Source organism: Mus pahari, chromosome 18, assembly GCF_900095145.1.
Source record: "Mus pahari chromosome 18, PAHARI_EIJ_v1.1, whole genome shotgun sequence".
Classification (NCBI taxonomy): Eukaryota; Metazoa; Chordata; class Mammalia; order Rodentia; family Muridae; genus Mus; species Mus pahari.
The window spans coordinates 30,484,896-30,507,124 of NC_034607.1; the positions used below are offsets into that span (position 1 = coordinate 30,484,896).

At 40.4% G+C, this 22,229-nt stretch overlaps 1 pseudogene; it reads right to left on the bottom strand.

Annotated features, from left to right (window-relative positions):
- Window positions 1-239: 239 nt before the first annotated feature.
- LOC110335479 overlaps window positions 240-22,229 on the bottom strand; it is a 39,297-nt pseudogene continuing 17,307 nt past the window's right edge.

Sequence of the window (22,229 nt, forward strand, 5' to 3'; positions counted from 1 at the left end):
TTCTCTCTCCCTTCCTTCCTCTCTTCCTTCCTTTCTTCTTTCTTTCTTTCCTTCTTTCTTATTAAAAGTTTGCCTTATTTATTTTTTTTTAGTGAAGTCAAGGGTTAGCTATTAATTACAGTTAGATTTTATTTTTGTTCTTTTCAAATGTTAGTAGAATAGTTAGCATCACCTTATCAATAATCAGTTACACTAGGTTCCAATGTTTCTGTCCACATCTAGATTGTTCAGGAACTCTCTTACTGGATTCCTTTAGATTTGAGTTCTTGATTATATCTCCAAATCCAAAACAGTTGAGAGGCTCCGACCCCACAAAGAAATTAACAGCGAATAAACTCCAATTTTTTGGCATAATTACAAGTGAGTACTTTGACCAAATATAGCCTGTAGCCAGTAGACTGAGCTGTGCTGAGTTTCTCTGCAGGTCTGGCCATGACAGCTAATCCTGCACATACCAATCCCCATTTCATTAATGGAGCCCAGAAAAAAACTTTTCGGGGACCTGCCGGGTAGGGTTGTATAGCGGAGTCCATTTGTTTGGTAGCAACAGCTCCACTTTATCCATGAGTTGGTGGTAGGTGGCCCTCAGGCCTTCTGTGCCCCGCAGTTATCATCTCAGCGGCCTAGGAATCTACAGTGGCTGGGTGGGAGTGCTGCTATATCCTTGTTCCTGGCTGACAAAGAAGGGCAGGCAGCTTTTTCTCTATGGTGCTAAGTGCCTGCCTCTGCCTTAGGGCGCCCTTCTCTGACTCTAACACTTGCTTTCTTACACAAATCTACTCTGAGTAGAATAGAATAATAGAAGCCACCCATTCCGGAATCTTTGCTCTTGTTTCCTGTCTTGCGCCCGTTCTGTCTGCTGTCATTTTTTTCATAGGATTTCCATCATTTCCCATCGTCCCTATGCAGAGGCTCCTTTATGTGTGTGACTTTGCCTTGTGTACCCAGTGTTCCAGGCAGGTGTCTTGTTTTTGTTCCGGTTGGTTTTCCGGCATCATCAGATGGATGAACAGGATATCTGCAAGCCTGTGGAGTCTTCTGCAGTGGTGGCCTGTAAATGTCAATGTGCTAATGGCTGTAGACACCTACCCTAACTAATCCAGTGCTCATGGGCAGATCACTGAACCTTAAAGGATGATCCTTTGTTTGCAAGGGGATAAAATTCCAGATGAGAAGGCTACCCAGAGAAGCTTTTCAGGGACACAGGATCCACCATCCTCTTCTGGATCTCTTTACACACCTACCTTTACAATCCACTGCCTCCCGCAAGATTCTTCCAGAAGTATCAGCAAACTCTATTCACACCGCAGCATTATGGCGTCCTACATTCACTTCTTCTTCTTCTTCTTCTTCTTCTTCTTCTTCTTCTTCTTCTTCTTCTTCTTCTTCTTCTTCTTCTTCTTCTTCTTCTTTTTTCTTTTTTTTTTTTTTGGAAAAATGAAAACTTTATTTATAATAGATACTCATTAATATATAAAGCACTAGGCACACTCAATATTTTTCATATATTCTAAAATTATAAATACAGGTGTAGATAGTAACGCATACAAACAGTTTTAGTAATCAAGCAACCTCTAAAATGGTAACATCACTCCTCTGTTAATTATAAACATCAACAGTAAATCTTGCACAAAACGGGATGGTGATTTGTGCATCTGCACATATGTGTTCATGTATGTTTTTCCTTTTTAAAAAAAAATTAGATATTTTCTTTATTTACATTTCAAATGTTATCTCCTTTCCTGGTTTTCCCTCCAAAAAAAAAAAAAACTTCTATCCCCTCCCTACTCCCCTGCTTACCAACCCACCCACTCCCTCTTTTTGGCCCTGACATTCCCCTACACTGGGGCATAGAGCCTTCACAGGACCAAGGGCCTCTCCTCCCATTGATGACCGACTAGGCCATCCTCTGCTACATATGCAGCTAGAGCCATGAATCCCACCATGTGTGCTCTTTGGTTGGTGGTTTAGTCCCTGGGAGCTCTGGGGAGGGGGGAGTACTGGTTAGTTCATATTGTTGTTCCTTCCCATAGGAGTATGGGGCTGCAAACCCCTTCAGCTCCCTGGGTGCAGATGGAGGAAGGAATGACCTTATACTCACTTCTTTTTTGTTTGTTTGTTTTTGTTTTTCGAGACAGGGTTTCTCTGTGTAGCCCTGGCTGTCGTGGAGCTCATTTTATAGACCAGGCTGGCCTCGAACTCAGAAATCAGCCTGCCTCTGCCTCCCGAGTGCTGGGATTAAAGGCGTGCGCTACCACGACCGGCTTTATACTCACTTCTTTAGACAGCCAGTAGGCTATCTTCCTTTTTAGTTCTTTAGATAGTTCTCAAAATATATCCATCACTGGTGTAGTTTGTTTTGTTTATGCTTTTAGTGCTGTCTTACTGGAATTTAGGGAGAAAGAGAAAAATGACGGGCTTTTTGAAAATTTGCTATGTGACACAGTCATCTTACAATGTACCAAGCTTTTGCAAAATGTTAACAGTCTAGTATAAGAAACTCTGATTTTTTTGCTGATCTATAATGTTCTTTGGAAATTGCCAGGGGATGGGGATGCAGTTGAGTGTTGTTTCCTAGGTTTGATCCACTGCACATACAAACTAGGGATGGTGGCACATGCCTGTAATTCCCTCATGTAGGTGTTGAGAACAGGGAGCTCAGATGTTCAAGGTCATTCTCAGTTCCATGGTGAGGCCAGTCTGGGACAGGTGAGATTTTAGGTAGAGAAAAAAGAAAGAAAAAAAAAAAGGCAATGAAATTTAAACAGGAATTTCAGCCTTTCTTATATTAGTCTCATGAGAAAAATCATATTGTGTAAGTATTGCCAGCCTGGTGCAGTTTTGAGTCAGGCATTCTAGTGAATGCCTCTGGTACAATACAGACCAGCAGCTAGGCACACAGCTAGGCACAAGCTCTCAGAGCCCTGATCTCAGAGGAAGTGGAGAACCTTGCAGGAGGTAAAGACTCCAGTGGGGAGAGGGGAATGAATTCAGAACTTCGCGAACCAAAAAATGAGCACCATGTCTCTGAAAACTCTAATTTCCCTCTGAATGTCATGACTGAGTTTATGATAATTACCTCTTTAGGGAAATGGTTCCATTTTCTGACTATAATTAGCTCCAAGGATATTTCCCCAGATTCAGTTTGCCTCTGCCCTTTGTGCTTGCTTTACTATTCTTCAGACCTCTTCAACCTGAGGCGTGTTTCCCTCCCAAGTTAGATCTCTTTAAAGAGCTTCTCTCTTAGACTAAAAACTACTTTCAATCCATAGGATCCTCCACTGTGCTTTCTGACTGTGGGGTTGCCTAGCCAGGTAAACCTCTTTGTAAATGATCATATAATAGGGATGCTTTTATGCATGAATTATTTCACGTACCTTATGCTTACAAGGTTTATTAATACTGTTGCATATGTTAGAAGGTCATTCCCCTTTACAGATGAGGAATATTTGTGTGTTGTACATGTGTTGTGCACTTGGCTTCTACTAGTTTTTAGCCTTTATGGATAATGCTGCAGCGGGCACTTGCAAGACCTGCCTTTTGTCTCTGGGTTATATCTATGGTTATATGGTTATATCTATGCATATGGGTCATATTGCCAGGTCATATGGCTATTCTGTTTCTAGACTTTGAGAAACTACTAAATAATATAATGTTATAATGTTCTATCAGTAGTATAAAAGGGCTATAATGTCTGCATTTTAACCAATCCTATTTTTATTTAGAAAAAAAATCTATTCTAGTGCTTGTGAATATTTCTACCCTTTGAAGAAAACAATGGACTATGTAATTCCCAACACATCTAACTTCTTGATGTTCATACCTACAGTTCCTTAGATGTGTGTGTACTCTGGCTTGAAGCCAGGGCCTCACACACCAGGCAAGTGCTTTACCTCTGGGCTACACTGCCAGCTCAACAACTTTTTTTTTCTTTAACAACTTAAAAAACTTTTTATATGTATTTATTCTTTGTGAATACACATACAACAGCACACAAACAAGTGGAGGTCAGAAGGCAACTTGCAGGAGTCAGTTCTTTCCCTTGAGCTTGTTAGTCCTGGGGTTGAGCTGAGCTCGTCGGCTGTGCAGGCCAGCGTGTGGTTCTAGCCATCACCGTGGGTGCAGTGCTCCTCGCTCTTTTCTTTACCTGACGATTTTGATTCTGAGTATCTTTTCATTTACTGAATATTTTCTTTGCAAGGATATATGTTCAGTTCCTTCGCCCATTATTAATTGGCTTATTATTTTATTATTGACATATGAGTATTCTAACAGAGGCAGGTTTTTTTTTTGTTTTTTGTTTTTTTGTTTTGTTTTGTTTTGTTTTTTGTTTCTCGAGACAGGGTTTCTCTGTGTAGCCCTGGCTGTCCTGGAACTCACTCTGTAGACCAGGCCTCGAACTCAGAGATCCACCTGCCTCTGCCTCCCGAGTGCTGGGATTAAAGGCGTGCACCACCACGCCCGGCTCAGAGGCAGTTTTAATGCCAGGATAAATAGCAAGCATTCTGAAAGCTGCTCTTCTTGACCCCAGTGAAAGAGAAGCTGTCTGAGTGTGTCCTTGGAAACATCTATGGATGTTCTAGGCCTATGAAGACTTGTGGGTGTTAGTTTCTTTAGGCCTTTTAAGTTTTGTCCCGTAGGTCATGCTGGCTTCCAAGTTTCTATTTAGCCCAAGCTGGCTTCGAACTCATGCTCCTCAGACCTTACTTTCCTAGGTGTTAGCATTACCATTGTGCTGACTTCTTTTAGGGTTTCAAAAGGAACCAAAATGACCAGTTTCTGGGGTTTGGTTCAATAACTTGTGAATGGAAGAGTCATTGATAATTCACTATGTGGTTAAAGTACCAATTCTGTTCAGTTTTGGAAGTGTGAAAAAACAAACAAACAAACAAACAAATGTACAATAGAGCCTGGCTCGGGGGCTTTGTTCCTGCTTTCTGTTTTTGTTGGTTTTCCTCTCAGATGGATTTGTATTTGATTCAAAGCAACATATACATGTAGTCAGTAAGCATGTTTGAAAGGACCATAAAAACCAGAGACATGCTGATGGAAGCTTGGAAGTTCAGGAACGAAGGGGAAATGTCCCAAGATGACATTTGCATTGTTGACCTCTGTTGACTGTTTTTACAATAAAAATATTTCGTAGCTTAACAAAAAAAAGAAAGAAAGAAAGAAAAGAAAAGAAAAGAAAAGAAAAAGAAAGAACTTAATTCAAAGCAGTATTCAAAGGCAAGTTTTTACCTTTACTCTGCACAACTTTTCCCATAGGCTTTAGAACTATTGTGATTTATGTTTATTTCTTTCACAAGTATTTGTATCTATCATACACACACACACACACACGTTTGTTAGACTTATCAAGTATGATATTCTGCATGTATACTACTTTTTGACCATGGACAACTTTGATTCACGTCTAATTAGATCATATTTGATTAATGTCAAAGGCATTCAAGGTTATTAATTATAAATAGTACTTGAGATTTACAAAGCAGCTTCTACATGCAAAGCACTCTTCAGGTAGTAATGTCTTATATCACAGAAAGGTCCTGAGAGATGTTTTTATTATTATTATATTTGTCTTGATGTCAAACTCCACCAAGTACCCACTTGACATAAATGTCTAATGTGATATGAGTTAATTAAGCAGATCCTTTGCTTTTTTGCATGTTTTTCTGGGTACTCTCTTGGCAGATTTTTTTCAAAAGCAATATGTAAATTATTATTAAAACTTGTACCTGTTAGAAAAACCCGTTATAAAAACCTGCCCCGTGGCTATTGGGCTATTGATTTCAAAATAAAGAAGACATTCTTCTTCGTCATCTTCTTTTTCTTCTTCTTCTTCTTCTTCTTCTTCTTCTTCTTCTTCTTCTTCTTCTTCTTCTTCTTCTTCTTCTTCTTCTTCTTCTTTTAAGTTTTAAAAGTAAATGTCTTGAGAAATTATTAACCTCTTTAAAACACTCTCAATTTCAAGTCGATTATTTGGACACACAATAGTGGGACAAACTGATGGATACTTAGGTGAAGGAGGGGCTAGGCACCATGGGAACTGGGTGCTACTTGAAGTCCTGACATGAACTTCGGTGACTCATAGGCAGCTCTCCTAACTTAGGAAATTTATTTCTATTACACAGCTTGGGGTTCACACTAGGACAGTTCTGTAAAGTGAGAGACTGATGTATGGGTGTGGTCCCCAAACTATCCATTCTTTGGCTTAACTTTTTTAAAATGTACATTGTAAAACTTTAAAAATTTTTAGTTCTTTCCTTTTCTTTTCTTTCTTTTTTTTGTGAAATGGTAGATTACATTACAAACTTAGAATACTAACTTCTCTTCAAAGAGTTCAGGAGATCTAACAAGTGCCCTGTCCCCCCCCCCCCCCCCCCAGTCACAGAAGGAATTTTGCCTGTGAATAGCTGTTTTCTCACTATGCTAAGCATGGCTATGTGGCTGTCACACCTGGTTCAAGTTACAACTTCTGGGACCACTCAAGTTTAACTTCACACACACACACACACACACACACACACACACACACACGACATTTTAGAGAACTTTTCTGTAGATATCTGTGGCAGAATTCCAAGATAGCTCTCAAGGTTTGGACATCTTGATCTAGGGCTCCCTTCCAGTGTGATTCCCTCCCCAGCATGTGGTCTGAATCTGTGGGTATAGATCAGGCATCATGACGATGACTGTCTTATTATAGAGCAAGGGAGACTGCAGATGCAGCTAAGGTGGGCTAATTAATTCTGTGGGCTGTGGATGAGTTAGAGGGGACATACCCTAGAAAGACTAGGCAGGACCTGGGGAGTCCACAGACAGATGTCTGCAGACACTGTCTCCTTTATTTCAGACAGGCAGACAGCCATGCTAAGAAATGCTCCTGAAGAAGAATGTTCTTTCAGCCCTGAGGTCCTTGGTCCTCAGGTCCTGAAATGAGCTGGGGGTACGGCTCTGAATATCAGTCAGCATCACTCCCCACCGACACTTTCATTCTAGTCGGGTAAGACCCTGAACAGAGGATCTAGCTATCTCACAGGGAGATTCTCATCCAAAGGAATTTAGCCAATAAACCTATGTTCTATAAAGCCATTGCAACTTTATGTGACTGATGATAGTATGATAGGAAACCAGCAAAGCATCTATGAAGGAGTAATGAATAGAACATATATTTCAAATAAAGAAATGTGTAAAGAAATTCAATTGTTTATAGAGAACAATTACTATAAAAAGCATATAAGGGAGTTTGAAGGATGATACTGTTTTGTATACCAATTGTAAGGGAGGGGGGAAACACAATTTATACATATGCTAAAATTCTCACAACTATAAACCAAGGAAGAAAAAAATTAACTTTAAGATAATAGTTATCAAATGTGGTAATTTTAGATCAAGATTTTAAAAACTTACATCCTTAGATTTTTAAACAACTTTGTCATTTCTGTCTTCCCAAGTGTGTAATGTCTGTATATGTTGATGTTGGTGTGTACATGTGGGTACACATACATATGTGTACATACACATAGAGTCAGAGGGGGGTCTTCTTCAATTGTTCTCCAACCTATTCTGGGGGACAAAATCTCTGACCAAACCCAGAGCCTATTAGTTTGGTTAGGAACCTGGCCAATGACCTATCTCTACTCTTCCAGAACTAGGATTGCAGATACCGGCTGCTGTGGCCGTGTCTTAGTAGGCTCCAGGGATCTAAGCACAAGTGGTTCTCACACTTCTTCCCAGAAGTATTCCTGTAAGTATTTTTATAACAAAACAGACAAATACTTATGTAACTGAATTCCACAAAAATAGTGAGTGCATGCTAAGTCCCAGGGTAAATTTGTAAGAAGTATGATATATGTGCATTCATAACATATACTCCTATGTACTGTTGGTTGTAACCAAAAGGGGAAATACCAGAAATTACAGGGTGGAGAAATGTTTACTACCTGGGCCATGTCATCCACAAGCAACTAATGCATATTTTGTGCTTCCAGGTAATATACTATATGGAAAATACAAGCACATTTTCTTCCTATGCACTGTAATACAGCTAAGAATACAAACTTGAACGTCCTCAAGAAAAACAGACACAAAATGCACACTTAGACATTTTAAACAGGGATACTATTTTTCATAATGTTCATGGTGGTTTACATCTATAAGGCCAGTCTTTAAGAAGCTGACACAGGAGTCCCGTGAATCTCAGTCTAGCCTGGACTATATAGGGAGTTTGAAGCCAGTCTGAATGACAGAGGCAGACCCTGTCTCAAAAATACTAATTAATGAATGCCTTTGAATCGAGGAGGGCCATGGGCATCTTCCTGGTTAGAGGAGGATGAGTAGACATGACTCTCACATGGGATGTACACACCCATAGAGTCTGTCCTGAACTGGGAAAAAACACTATGTTGGCAACACTGGATCATGGGCGTTGACTTGAAATTGTTTGAATCGTTGCTGTGGATGATCTATAGGATTCTGTATGGGTCTTTTCTTCTTCTTCTTCTTTAGAAAATAGAAATAATTAAACCAACTCTTACAGTGGTAAAATTCACACAGTCTGAGTTCCTGATGCAGAGCGAACCCTCAGTTAAGTGCCTCGTCCTCCGTATTAAGAAGAGCATCTGAAAAGTGTCTGCTTTGTTCATGCATGTGGATCCAAATGGTCGCAAAATGACCACTCTATCCTACTGGAAAGATGAGTGTTTCGCCTGAGTAAGTCTCTTAGCACTGGGAACCACTGAAGGCTGTTGCTCACGTGGTCTGACTTTTAACTCAGCGCTTTAATGTGTTTAATTTTTGTGTTGGACAGTTCATCAGATGGCAGTCCAGCCATGCCATTTGATAATTTACTGCTAAACCTAGTTTGGATATTTTTCAGAGGCTTATCCACATGACGCTGAGCACCCTAAATAAGACATGACACAAAACCAGCAAGCTAATTTGTCTTAATATAAAAACTGTCTTTTGTGTGCTATGAATAGAAGTATTTGAGAAAAAAAAAACAGTCTTCAGAAAGATGAGCCCAACCCCAGTGAACATGAGACTGAGTTAGAATCTGAGTGACCATATTCTGTAACTAGTTCTGAGGATTCTTTGAAGATACTAATATTGTTCCGTGTCTCCACCCTGTAGTTCCCTTAAGGCAGAAGAAATCAACCCCTTGACCTCATCCTGTGCATCCCCTGTGGTTCAGATTTATTCTGTTCTGGAAGGTATCTCAGACTCATTTGGAAAGATAGAAATGTGGGGACATATTTAAAAAAACCTATCACTTTATAGATAAATTCACTTAGTATAATATTCAAAATGTACAGAACCAGTTTAAAGAAAAGCCCTACCTTGAACCCTGGCACCCACATCAACCAGTGGCCCTTTCTGGAGATGTCAACAACAAATTTTTGGTATATCTTTCTAAGGATACTTTGTATATACCCAGCAAATATTAATATATTTCATCTCTGTCTTTTGTAGATGGTAGTTAACTATATACTCTGCCATTGTACCTTGTTATTATTTTCAGACAACAATATATTGTAGATAATTTCTTATCAGTTCCTAAGAACATCCCCATTCTTTCTAGGGTTGATTTAATTTGGGACTGTGCTATTATCTAAGAGCTCATCACTATTAGATTTAGGTGGTTTTTCCATCATGAGCACTTGCAAGAATTGCTACCATAAATATCCTGATTTGTGTGTCAGTTTCTGAATACTTCAACTTTTAGAAGCGCAATCACTGGGCCAAAAAAAGTCCATTTGCACAAGTGGTAGTTATCATAAAATTGTCTTTGGTGAGTGTAGCACCATTTTATCTCACCCTATAACATGGACATCTGTCTGTTGATGTTGATCTTGCCATCGTTTTGGCAATCTGGTAGACAAAAAAGGCATTTCAATCAGATCTTATCTGTATTTCCCTTTTTAAAAGAAGATTGACCATTATCTTACATATTCATGGCTCACTCTCCCTCTGTAAAGTGTAAATGTGGACGTGGGGATCAGAGGACGGCTTGTGGGAGTCAGTTCTCTTCCTCCCCACATGTGGGCGCAGGAATTTGACTCAGGTCATCAAGCTTGGCAGGAAGTATGCCACACCCACTTCAGTGCAATCTGTGCAACACGCCCAAAAGTTTGGCGGCAGTCCTGAGGCAAAAAGTTTCACGGAAACTAGTCTCCTGGAAGTTCTTTGGCATCCCGTAACACAGATGTGTTTCAGATTTGTCCCTGAGAGATTTGCATGCTTTCCTTCAGTATTGCTTTATTAAAAGTGCCTCCAAGGAATGATTTGACAAATAGCTAAGTTAGATTGGCCTCCACCAGTGTTCCAGTATCCTAGGAAATCATTGAGCTGACCTTGGGCTTTGAGACAAATTGCCTCCACTGTTAATAGAGAGATAGTGAAAGAAATCAGGTATTGCAGTTTAAAGGTCTAGAGTAGAAATCTCAGGGCTAGTTCAACAAAGTAAACTTAGAATTCTCATTACAGTTATGTTTGACAGACTATATTATATACTAGAAGAAAGTTGTTGGGTTCCTCTAATAAATGGAGGTTCTCTACAGTTACATAAAATAACAACTAAGTCACTCCCATATGCAGGAGTTTACAATGGCCTAGGAGGAAGGTGGATTATACAATAGACTAGAATTGGAACTATGGCAAGGGTATGAAGCCCTTGCCCCTGGCTTCTAAGAATAAGCTGACCTTAGGTAGGGCTGATTTTTATCTCAGTTGTAAACACTGATTTTTTTCCCAGTTGTAAACACTGCCTGGTTCCTGCTGGCTTTTATGTAATGCATTTCTCTGTTTTGTGTAAATAGTCATTTTGCATCAGGTGACCTCAATGCACTTTGGATGACCTTAATATATCACCTAACTTCCTTGTTTTCTTCTGTAATATAAGTCTGATGCTCACTTTGAGATATTACATTCAGATCCAATACTCTCTCTGGTGTTCGTGTCTGTTTGTCATTTTTTCGCCAAGTCCTTGCCCACCTGAGTACCAGAACCCTGATTCTCCTGCAGGTTGAAGGACTGGCTGAGTCTAGCCCATGGCAGAAGTACCTTTACCCGCTGAGCCATCTCAGTGCAAACAAGTTCATACTCTTCACACATTTATTTTTTTAGTGTTGTGGGCTCTTTCCATTTTTATCTTGCAAATTCTACATATTATTAGGAAAACTCATTTTTGGCTTGTGATATAACCTGTAAATAAATATTTTCCATGATTATCATTATATACTTCTTTATGTAATCTGTTATAAAATACATTTTTATTGAGGTGTAGCATACATATGAAACATAGATAAGTTGGTTGTTTACGAAGTGAATATACATATGACACTGCCCATATGAAGGTATTTTAATACATGCAATCATAGTTTAAATTGCAAGTAATGCAAAAATAGATCCTTCAAACAGATGAATCCTGTTTAACTATTAGATACTCTGAACAATTAACACTTAAAGTTTTGTTAATTCTTATTTACTGAAATGGTTTTTGAATGGTGACCTCAAAAGGCTGTATTTTGTAAAAGAACAGGAAGCCTGATTTGGAGAGGCTAGATCGTAAATTTTACATCAATTTATTCTTCTTCTTTGAGTGGTAAAAAGGGAGCCCTGTGGAGTGTTTTTTTTTTTTTTTAATTTAAAAAAATTTTTTTATTAGATATTTTCTTTATTTACATTTCAAATGCTATCCTGAAAGTTTCCTATACCCTCCCCCCCATGGAGCGTTAATTTTTAGATGGGGTCAGCAAAGTGATTCATTCAGTGTCTTGTGTATGGACAGGTGTATTCTCATGCAATTTTGGGGACCCAAATTAACATAATACAGGCAACATTAGACTAAACCCACTACAAGCTTCCTCTTCTTTATTGTTCCCTGAATCGTGATGGGGAAAATTTGATGAAGGCATCCCAAAAGAGTGAGTATTCCAGCAGGGCAATAGTGGCACATGCCTTTAATTCCAGCACTTGGTAGAGACAGGTGGATTTCTGAGTTCGAGGCCGGCCTGGTCTACAGAGTGAGTTCCAGGACAGCCAGGGCTACACAGAGAAACCCTGTCTTGAAAAAAACCAAAAAAAAAAAAAAAAAAAAAAAGTGAGTCTTCCAAAATCTCTCACTGTCTACACATTGTCTAGCTCTGGGTCTCTGTGTTAGTTCCCTATTCCTGACACCTAATGCAAGAGGAAGCTACTGCAAAAAGAAATCTGAGCTAGGCACTGATCTATTGGTATTGTAGAATGTCACTCGGAGTCAGTCATACTTGGTTTTCCCCTAGGTCCATGGCCTATCCAGTCTAAGGTTTGTGGCCACTGGAGCAGTGTCAGGCAAGCGTCCCATCTCGTAGGTCCTTAAATCAGAAGGTGACTGGTTAATCCCACAACATTTCTGCCACTATTATACCAACATATCTCATATGCAGATCCCTTTTATAGATCACAGTGTTTACGGCTGCAGGGATGGCTTCCTTTCTCCTCTGTAGAACGCAGACTATCGTCCAGTAGTCTGTAGGGTTGAAGGCTCTCCACAGGCAGTAGCTCAGCCTCTCTGTGTTCAATGAGATATGCAAACACTTTCTTTAGAAACAGAGCCTTAACTTTAGTTTGTGGAGAGCAACCTTGAAAATTGCTTGAGCTATTTGGGGGTTCCCATGGGATCCCATTGGCCAATGACTCACCTCAATGTAGCCTATTCCCGACACAATGTTTTACTTGGTGACAAAAGATGTCTAGTTGAGGCCCTGTTTCCTCTGTGATTTGATGACTCCATTTAGATTTCTATCATATATGTAAATATTTTATTTTAGGAAGACTCTTATATATCACCCTAGTTAAGACTACAAGTATTATATTGAATAGATATGAAAAGAGTGGATAACATTGTCTTGGTTTTTATGTAAGTGGAAATGCTTTAGGTTCCTCTCTGGTTAGGTTGATGTTGACTGTAGGATTGCTGTATATTGATTTTATTGTGTTACCATATGTCCCGTATACACCTAGTCTCTCCAGGACTTTTATCATGAAATGGTGTTGGATTTTTGTCAAAGGCCTTTTCTGCATGTAATGAATAATCATGGTTTTTTTTTTTTTCCCTCTCACCCTGTTTAGATGGTGGGTTACCTTTATTGAGTCACATATTCTGGACTGTTCCTGCTTCTCTGAGATAACACCTACTAGATCATGATGGATGATCTTTTTAATATAGTCTTGAATTTATTTTCTAAGTATTTCACTGAGAATTTTTGCATCTATGTTCATAAAGGATATTGCTCTGTTGTTTTCTTTTTTATTGTTGGGCCGTTGTGTGCTTTAGGTATCAGAAGAAGAATGACCTCATAGAATTAGAAAATCTTTTTCTCCAGTTTCTATTTTAGGGACTAATTTGAGGAGTATTAGCATTAAATTTCTTTGAGGGTCTGGTAGAATGCTGTGCTAAATCTATCTGTCCCTGGGTTTTGGGGGGGTTGAGAGTCTTTTAAATACTCGTTTAATTTCACTGGGGATTATGGGTCTGTTTAAATTGCTTATCTGATCTTGAATGAACATTGGTAGATTGCATATAGCAAGACATTCCTCTGTTTTTGTTGTTGCTTTCTGCTTTGCTGGAGTTCCGATTTTTTTTCTTTCTTTTTTTCTTTTTTTTTGGACAGGGTTTCTCTGTGCAGCCCTGGCTATCCTGGAACTCACTCTGTAGACCAGGCTGGCCTCGAACCTCAGAGATCCACCTGCCTCTGCCTCTCAAGTGCTGGGATTATAGGCGTGCACCACCACTGCCCGGCTAGGAGTTCAGATTTTCAAAGTTTGTCCTTGTGATTCCCTGGGTTTCACTGGTGTCCATTGTGATGCCCCCTTCTCATATCTAATTTTAGCTAATTTAGCTGAGGGTTTATTGATCTCATTGATTTCTCTCGAAAATAAAAAAACCAACTCTTCCTTTCACTGATATTTTGCAATTTTATACTGCTTTTGTTGTTATTGGTGGTGGTGTTTCTATTTCATTGATTTTAGGCCTAAGTTTTATTATTTGTTGCAGTCTACTCTTTTGGGGTATTCTTTCTTTTTTTCTTTCTCTTCTTTTCTTTCTGTCTTTCTTTCTTTCAGTAGCTTTCAGGTGTGCTGTTAAATTGCTAATACAAGATCTGATCTTCTTTTTAAATGTAGGTTCGTAGTGTTATGAACTTAGAACTGCTTTTATTATGTCTTTCATTCTTTTTTTTTTTTTTCTATTTTGGTTTTTTGAGACAGGGTTTCTCTGTGTAGCCCTGGCTGTCCTGGAATTCGCTCTGTAGACCAGGCTGGCCTTGAACTCAGAAATTCACCTGCCTCCTGAGTGCTGGGATTAAAGGCGTGCGCCACCACTGCCCGGCTCATGTTTTGATTTTCATTAATTTCGAAAACATGGTTAATGTCCTCCTTGACTTCTCTCTTGTCCCGGTTTTCTTTCAGTAGTGAGCTGTTTGGTTTTAGTGACCTTGCACGCTTTCTCTTGTTTCTGTTGTTGATATCCAGCAAATTTCATGGTCGTGAGATTAGGATGGGGTGTAGTGTGTTATTTCCACTTTATTATGTCTGTTGAGGCTTGCTTTGAGTCCAAGTATGAGGTCAGTTTTGGAGAAAGTCACATGAACACTGAGAAGAAAGAATATTCTTTTGTGTTTGAATGAAATATTCTGTAAATATCTGCTAGGTCCATTTAATGAAATTATGTAATTCCATCATTTTTCTGTTTCTTTGATTTTTTTTGGTCAGGATTACCTGTTTATTGGTAAGAGTGGGGTATTTAAGTTAGCCATTATCACTGTGTTATGGTCAACACATGATATTTCACTGGAGTAATATTTCTTTTATGACCTTGAATGACTTTATGTTTGGTACATTAATGTTTAAAACTGCAGTGTCCTCTTGGTGGGTTTTTCCTTTGATGAGTACGCACTGTCCTTTCTTATCTCCTCTGACTAGTCTTGGTTTGAAGTCTATTTTGTCAAATATTAAAATGGCTACCCAGCCATGCTTCTTGGATCCTTTTCCCTAGAATCGACTTTTCCCGTCTGTGCTGGATTGAATAGGAATGACCCCTATAGATTCATGGGTTTGAATGCTTGGCTACAGGGAGTGACACCATTAGAAGTTGTGCCCTTGTTGGAGTAGGTGTGGACTTGTTGGAGGATGTGTGTCACTGTGGAGGTGGGCTTTGAGGTCTTACACGCTTAAGCTACACCCAGTGTGGCAAACAGTCTCCTTCCGCTCCCTGTGGATCAAGATGTAGACTTCTCAGCTTCTCTTCTAGTACCAAGTAACACGTCTTCCACATGATACCATGTCCAACCATGGCACATAGCAGTAATGGACAAAACCTCTGAAACTGTAAGGCAGCACCAATGAAATGCTTGCCTTTCTAAGAATTGCTGTGTTCCTGATGTTTCCTCCCAGCAATAAAACCCTAGCTAAGACACCATCCTTTTCTTTACCTTGAGGTGAGGTTTACCCTTGATGATGAGATGTGTTTCTTGCAGGCAGCAGAAGGATGGATCCCATTTTTTATTTCAATCTGTTAGTCTGTGTCTTTCTAACTGGGGAGTGGAGGCTATGGGTGTTGAGAGCTGTCAATGAGCCCTGACTGTTGATTCCTGTTATTTTGTTGTTATGATGTGGGGTTTATTACTCTTTGCATTTTCTTGTGTGTGATTAACCTCTTCAGGTTAAAGAAATGCTAAGATTTTAGTTGCTGTATGTATTTTACTACAATTAAAAAGTTGAGAAGACAATTTTACCTAGAGAATCCATAAGTTTTCAGGCTCAGTGGTACATACCTGAAACCCAGTATTTAAGTTGTTAGGGCAGGAGGATTATAATTTAAGCCTGGGCAACAAAGTGAGCTCATCTCTCAAAACCAAAAAAAAAAAAAAAAATCCACAAATTGATTTTTAACCAGTTACAAATTGTACTTTGAACTTGAAATACATAAAACATGAATCAGTGCATTAAACAACTGCTAGGGCACAAGTCCCTTTACCACATATAAAGCTTGTCACCATAGCCTTCACACTAAAGACTGTGCTGTCCTGTAGCACATGCTCAGTAAATATTGGTTGGATGTACAGAACAAAAGATTTTTTTTCTTCTTTTTCCTTTCTTTTTGCTAAATGGGAGCAAAAGAAATTGAAGTCAGCTTTTAGTAACGTGACAGAAAAGCTCAGGCATTATTCCGTGTGCTGATGCGCCCTGTGTAGCTAGCAGCTGCCAGCGAAAGGGTTTGGATGACCACTGATTTGGATTCTGAAACTGTCTCGCTTTCTTCTAAGACAGTTCTCAGTCACAGCTGCAGACAGAAATAATCTGGGCTCTTTGGGAAACAAAACAAGGCATCGCTCATATCCTACCCTCGAGTAAGGGCACCAGCCCCCAGGAGCCAACGCGATCGCAGTGATGGAAGATGTTGCTGTACAAAACGCAGTTTCTAGGAGCAATGTCTCCTGGAACCAGTGGGCCAGTGGAAGATAAATCCTATGACAATTACTGATCACACACACACACACACACACACACACACACACACACCAGCTAGAGAAATATTAAGCTATGGCACTGGAACAATTTAGTATTCATTATTGGTAAAATACCAAATCACCTGTCTCAGGCATTGACTCTTCCTCACTTATCTGTTTTTAATCTTTCCCCTGAGTGTTCAAACAACCGTGTCTATTATCAACAGCTCTCCCCTCCCTCCCAAGTCCATGCCAAAGACACAAACAGTATCTGGAGCCTCCTGCTCCTGCTCCATGGCTCTTGAGTTTTAGGCCAAGTTATGGCTATAGCATACCACTTCTTCAACACACCTGGCTTATGGCTTCTTAGTGTTTGCTGATTGCCCGAGTGCTGTGTTGAATGCTTTATATGCACCGGTCTCACCTTCCCGATGATGCAGTAAGTGAGGTGTTATTGCTACCCAATGTATCCTGTAAGGGAAAGTGGTACAAAGGTGAGCTAGCACACTAAATGCCCAGCAGACAAGGCTGTACCTGTTCCAAGATCTCTCCTCTCCACTGTCTCCAACTAATAACTCCAAGTGCTGGTTTCATTAGACATGGCCAGGGACACTACTCAGACGTGTGTGCTCAATCTCCGCAGTGTGCCATCACTTCTTCCTGTGAACCATCACAGCTGATCCTCGTGACCGCTGCTAATGTGTGGATGAGCCCTGTTTATTCACAGCAAATGTAACGATGGCAGAGGGAGGTAGAACTGCTCCCAAACCACAGATACAGAAGGGCAGAGCCTGAGGTCAGAGCCGGAGGTATGGACAGAGAGTCAGGATTGAGAGCCAGTTTCACAAGATTGGGAGTTTATAAGGCATCTGTCCCGATACTGGTGGGGATTTTTAACTCACCTCATGGCCCGGGAGTTTACTTTACAAGTCTATTTTAAGAAGTGTTTAACAGCTCAGGCCAGTTTTATCTTTTCCTACCAGAGTAACCCTTTCATAAGGACAAGATCTTTGTGCAGTGTTGGCCAGTGTTCCTAACACATATAACTCTACATTAATAACCATAAGTATCTGTGTTACGGTTTGAATCTGAAATGTTCCCACGGGCTCAGCTGTTTAAACTCTTTGTCCTCAGTCAAGTGCACTATGGGATGCTGTGGAGCCCTTGGGCCTATGACAGCTAAAAAGTGGATCACCGGAGAGCTCTGGAGGTAATACTTGCTTTTTGTTCTGGCCCTAGCAATGTCCTTCCTGATCCACTGAGGTATAAGAAGTGGCAAGCAAAATCTCCTGTCGCCATGATCCAAGCCCTCGCATGCCCTTCTCGCCGTGATGCAGTGATCCCCCTGGAACCATGAGCCCAAATCAATCTCTCCTCCCTTAAATTGCTTCAGTTATGTGTTTGATTACAGCAACATGAACCTGACATAATTTGTGCAATGAATGAATGAATGTCTGCTTTGCTTTTGGTGAAGAAAAGCACAGAGAAAATATGGGTTGTCATCAGTAGGGGAGGCAAGTGTGCATGTTGGAAAAACACTCCTTATCTGTCAGATATTTTACCCGAGACAATGCACTGTGTTAATAGCTGGCTTCTATGTGTTTTCTCCGCCTTTTCTTCCTTTCTTCCTCTCTTTCTTTCTTTCTTTCTTTCTTTCTTTCTTTCTTTCTTTCTTTCTTTCTTTTCCTTCTTCTTCTTCTTTTCTTCTTCTTCTTCTTCTTCTTCTTCTTCTTCTTCTTCTTCTTCTTCTTCTTCTTCTTCTTCTTCTTNTCTTCTTCTTCTTCTTCTTCTTCTTCTTCTTCTTCTTCTTCTTCTTCTTCTTCTTCTTCTTCTTCTTCTTCTTCGTCTTCTTCTTCCTCTTCTTCTTCTTCTTTTGGTTTTTTTGAGAAATGGTTTCTCTGTATAACCCTGGCTGTCCTAGAACTCACTCTGTAGACCAAGCTGGTCTTGAACTCAGAAATCTGCCTGCCTCTGCCTCTGCCTCTGCCTCTGCCTCTGCCTCCCAAGTGCTGGGATTAAAGGTGTGTGCCACCACTGCCTGGCCCACTGACCTTTTATTTTTGACACTTCTTTTCATACCTCTCCTCTGTCCAGTAACAAAACAATGGGGTTGCTCAAGTTCCATTCCTAAACCTCTCTTTGAAGTGTTGTTGTTGTCCATGTCTCAGAAACTTACATCTTCCAAACCTATCTTCCAAGACTCATAAGTCCAGCTGACTACATTCCTCATCTTGCTTTTCCCAGGGGCTTTTCATATCAAACGTCCTTTGAGCCAAGCTAGACTGACTACTCACTATGCATTCGCCTACACTTGGAAGCCTCCGTTCTCTCCAGTGTTCTACATGTTGCAGATGTTGCCTCTTCCTGTTATACAAGCGGGAAATCTGGGAGCAATCTTCCTAATGTCCTCATCGAATTCATGACAAACACTATTAGTCTTTTCTGGGCGACTGACCAAGTCTTGTAACGGATCCACCCACACACATCCATTCTGCATCCGTTACCATTTCTCTTTCCTTTTGCAGCCTAAGTAAATGTTTTTTTGAAAAAGTATAGCTGACTGCATCAGCATAATTCCTTCCTTCTTTTCTTAGCCTCAGCTTATACCAAAAATACCCTTACAGTTGTATCAGCCAGAATTGCAGCAAGAACTTGGTGGGGCTGCTGGAGAAAGGGTTCAGTTGTTAAGAGAACAAACTGTTCTTCCAGAGGACCTGATTTGGTTCTTAGTACCCACGTTGGACAGCTCACAAGGACTAGTAACTCCATCTCCCGGGTATATGACACCCTCTTCTGGCCGTCCTTGGTACTGCAGTCATATGTGCACATTTCCGCCTAGCCCCCAACACACGCAAAAATGTGATTAAAAATAATACTTTTAAAATATAGAGAATATATCAAGTTGAATAACTTGAGGACTTTGTATTAATGTTAATACTGTTAATAGTGTTAATGAAATGCTAGGATTGCCCAATGACTAGATGTACGTGGGCAGGAAATGGCAGCTGTATGCAGATGTTAACCCACAGAGCTGTGGCCACGAAGACCGTTCAGGGAAGGGGCTTGGGAAACACATACTGAGGCCCATTCAACTCACAGGCAGTCTGCTGCTCACTGCATCCTCCACTGGCTTACTCCTCATAGCCGGCTCGGTCTGCTTTCTAACAGCACCCAGAATGACCAGTCCGGAAGTGGCCCCACCCCCCAGAAGGTTGGTCCCTCCCAAATGAATGGTTAGTTAAGAAAAATCTCTCCCAGGCTTGTCCACAGCCTGGCTTTATTTCTCAACTGAGGTTCTCTCCTCTCGGATAACTTTAGTTTATGTCAGGTTGATATAAGACTAGGCAACTCGCAAGGTTCTAGTGGCGTGTGCCAGCACAGTAAAACCCTACTTTACTACAACCAGACCTCCTCATGTCTGTACTAGTTAACCAATTCCGAATTATCCCTTCTTCCTAAGTCTGACCTAACCCATTCAGGGCTGATTCCGCAGCCCCACCCCTTCATCTCTTCAGCATCTTGCTGCTTCCCTGCAAGCAAAAACTGCCTTTCCCGTCTGTGTTCTAATGAGGGGGAAACATCCTAGCTGTTTCTCTTTTTTGAAACTATTAAGCATATGCTGTCATTCTCTATTTTAAAACCACACACACACACACACACACACACACAATAAATAAATTCATGAAACCGAAGACTATCATATAAAACTTAACATCGAAACACAATGAGTTGTTCCGATTAAATTGTCGTGCTCCCAAAGAAGCCGAAGCAGATGTTTTATGAGAACGTCAGCTATTCTGATTGTGAAGCTCTCGTGGGAAATGACTGTTTCTCATACATAGAATATGTAGAGTACTTTTAAGAGTGTTACTTCCAGAAAGTTGGCAGATTAGCCATCTTGGCCATCTCCCCCGTGACACCTAAACGCGCCGCGGAAGGTAAAATAAACAACTTTCAAAGTGCACAGTCTCCCTGGAAAACGCCGTAAATCCACAGGCTTCTGACACGAAGAGAGAGAACGCTGGAGAGAGGGTGACGCCCACAGGCCCCCTACTCCCTGGTATCAGATGCTGTAGAGATTTGCATGGCTGCGGAGGAGCCCTGAAGTCGGGTCAGTTAAAGCCCAGACCTTCAGCATTTCTCCATTTGCTGGGGGGAAAAATGTTGTGTAAAGCTATTTTTAAAACACAAATATTGCTTGTTGTTTTCAGGTACAAAATATAATGCCTTTGGGGTTGAAATGAGAGTGGTGGCGTATGGGTCTGTGTAGGGCTCAGTGTCTAATTTCTTAACGTATATCCAACTGGGTTTTTAATACTGTGTTATTTAGGGGAAAGTTTTTAATGAAAAGCTGTAAGGAAAATGAACGAGTCCACAAACAGCATCCATAGTATGCGAATAGAACCGATGAAGGATGTGTGCAGAAGTATAGAATAAAGCAAAGTCTAGAGGGGTTTAATGCGATGAAATACTCCATATAATTTAGAACATGGAATGCACCACTGTCTTGAGTGGATTTTAATCAACTAGGTACAAGCCAGAGTCATCTGAGAAAAAAATGCCTCTATCAGATTGCCTGTAGGCAAGTCTGGGGCGTTTGCTTGACCGATGATTGATGTGGGAGGGACCATCCCGTGTGGGCGGGGCTGTGCTGGGCGGGTGGTGCTGATGTATATAAGAAAGCGAACTGAGCGGACCAGAAAGGAGCACTCCTCCATGGCCTATGCTGTGGTTCCTGCCTCGACTTTCCTTAAGGGTAGTCTCTAAGCAGTGCAATGAAATGAGCCTTTCCGCACTGCGTTAACTTTGGTCGCGGTCTTTATCACCGCAATAGAAGCAAACTAAGACAATCACTATCGACTCAAAGTAGATGTAGATAATGTGATTATAAAGAAATACAAGACTGATAAACATTAGATCAATATAATGGTTACACTGCAGGGAAGGTGTGAAGGCACCTGGGAGGAATACATTGAATTAATCTCATTTGCTGGCAGCATATTGGCTCTTTCGTTAGGTGGTGCTACATGCATAATGGTTATTTTAATCTTCATTCACCTTTTAAATTATTTCCTTTATTCATAATATTATCATAAAGTTATACCATTTTCTGTTCCTTTTCCTCCCTTCAAACCCTCCCACATATGTAATTCTACCTTCTCTCAGATTCATAGCCTCCTTTCTCATTAATTTTTATGATATGTATATATAATGTACATACATATATATTCCTAAATATTACTCGCTTGGTCTGTATAATGTTACTTAATTAATGTTACTTAAAATAAAGAAGTTTTTTTTTTTTTTCCACTCTGAGTATTCTTTAGTTGCCTGAACTCACTCTGTAGACCAGGCTGGCCTCGAACTCAGAAATCTGCCTGCCTCTGCCCCTGCCTCCCAAGCGCTGGGATTAAAGGCATGCGCCACCACTGCCTGGCAGGCTCCCAACTCTCTTTCAGCTCAGATTGTAATGTTCCCTGGGCCTTAGATGCAAGAGGTTTTTTTGTAGATGTATCTATCGGGACTGGACTCTACAGTCCTGCATTTTGATTGGTTGTGGGTTTTTTTGTAATGGTTTCTATCTGTTACAAAGAGAAGTTTTCTTGATGGGGAGTCTTAGTTGCTTTTCTATTGCTGTGACAAAACATCACAAGAGGCAGTTTACGAAGAAAGCATTTAGTTAGGGGTCTCACTGTCTGAGGATGTAGAGTTAAAATCCCTAGGTGTGTGTGTGTGTGT